General features: G+C 35.8%; 1 protein-coding gene across 1 annotated transcript in view; it reads right to left on the bottom strand.

The window, feature by feature from the left end:
* The window catches only part of LOC115238119 (larval cuticle protein LCP-22-like), a 5,558-nt gene extending 3,432 nt beyond the window's left edge, over positions 1-2,126 (bottom strand). Inside the window, exons 1-2 of the mRNA XM_029811685.1 lie at positions 2,038-2,126; positions 438-609 (exon numbers count right to left, since the gene is read on the bottom strand). The gene's annotated coding sequence lies outside the window, so the exon portion shown is untranslated. The remainder of the gene's footprint in view (positions 1-437; positions 610-2,037) is intronic.

Genomic DNA, 2,126 nt, shown 5'->3' with positions numbered 1-2,126 from the left:
TAACTTAATGCCATCTATGAAAATCGGGCACGAACTTATGCAATCATCCAATATATATATATATAGAGAGAGAGAGAGAGAGAGAGAGAGAGACATTTATTAAATAAACCAAACTCACAATCAGTTTTATATCAATCACAACGACTATAAATAATACGTAAAACATTTTCATTTGTAAATGTAAAAGGAACATAGGCAAGACTAGTGTTTTCTCCCGATATTATCGGCGACTCTCGATAAATTTAAATGTTATGCCGCTCATGACAGTCGGTATCGTGCGCATTTGCATTGAAGAAATGCGGGACACGGATAATCTGTGTATGTAAATCCTACGCGGCCGCGAACAAAATGTTGGCCAACAACGGATGCGACGAGCGTTGATTTGAGATCGAACGGGCACGGCGTATAATCGACAGCGATGATTTCATTTTTCTCACATTTGTCACATTACTTTCGTTCCTCGCGGGGATCCTGAATATACGTATAATCATATCTCGCATTGTCCTCCGATTACTTTCAAGACGATCACAACAATCGTATCCACCTGCCGATCCATGGGCTCGCGTCAGTCCGCCATCGGTGTCTTCATCTCTTGCGTGTGTAACGCAACTGCAAAACGGACAAATCAGAAACAATGCACCATAAGATACCCATTCATACATCTCATTTCGTCACGTATATTGGGAGCGTTACATAATAGCTGTTACATACCGGTATACTTTACGAGAATATCAAGTAAATCTTGTTCAAATGCTTTCTCTCAGCCTTAAGAATTTATCTCTTTTTGCATTATAGATAATATAAATATTTTTTAATTGAAAAAGGATAATGATTTTGTATCAACGTTAATCGTTATGAATATTGCAAAGCAATAGTTTTGTAAATAATATAGTAGAAATCGTAAATAGTTTCACGTCCAGATTTATTATATCTAGAAAACCTATAAATTGAAAATTAAATAATAAACACATTCATGGATTGTTTAAAAGTAATAATTGTCTCATCGCCAGTTATGCATTAATCGATAAATTCGACGCGATTATATAGCAATCTTTTCATCTTTTTCATCTTGTCTCTTTCTCTTCGATCGAGATTCTCTTTTATTATCGCGGTCTCTCATTTTTCCTACAATGCAGCGCGCTTTAACGTCAAAGTATCAACGTATAATTGCGTTCGCCTAAGGTATGAGAGTATGACCACTCCCAGAACAGAATAAACGCTTCCATACGTATAGTGCAACCACGTGTACATAATCGCGCTCGCAAAGTCATAATATTTCCCCCAGGTTGAGAAGCGCAATCTGCGCGAGAATCCGCAATTCGACTCGATGCACACGCGATTCGATTCAGCCAGCGAATTAAATGCACTTGTAAAACAAAGTCGCAGCGCGGGAGTTGATGCGATGCATACGTAATGCGCGACACAATGTGCCAAGCCGAGTGATACCCGTGGAAAGCGGCTATTCATCATTTTCCACAGATGATTATCGTTCGATCACAATTGGTTGAAAAGCGAATCGTTAGTTACCTACCTACCCGGTTTGTCCTGTCGATGCCGTTCCAACAGGGGTAAATGTCAACTTATATCATCGCGATTGAATTATTTGGACCAAAGTACATTTACCATTTACATTTGATATTGACTAGTATCGATATTCAACCAGACGTTAATTGGTCGATAAATTTTGAGTAAAGGTCCGAATCGCTTATAAACTTTTGTCACCTTTATAGCAATAATAAATCCTGTTTAATATTACGATTTCTTTTTAAATATTATATTAAAAATTTTCATAATTTGTTCAATCACCACGACATGCACATTGACAGACATTTTTTAATTGTTTAGCAATATTAATTTAATTCATAGATAAACTTTAAATAATTATGTAATTATAATTATGGTTTATTATTATACCATAGTATATTTTTCGTTATAATACGATTTACTTTTGTGCAGATACACAGACACGCGTATATTAATTTTTTTATCCATAAATCAGACAAAACAATAGATGAAATTAATAATTATTATGCTTACTTTGTTGTGTATCGTGCGCATATACAAGGTACGTGTATAATTCTAGCGTTCACCGACTTTACGCAATACGTAATATCGCTAAGCAGGAA

The sequence above is a fragment of the Formica exsecta genome, unplaced genomic scaffold (assembly GCF_003651465.1).
Source record: "Formica exsecta isolate Colony F162 unplaced genomic scaffold, ASM365146v1 scaffold32, whole genome shotgun sequence".
NCBI lineage: Eukaryota > Metazoa > Arthropoda > Insecta > Hymenoptera > Formicidae > Formica > Formica exsecta.
This window is presented reverse-complemented; position numbering and strand designations above follow the sequence as displayed.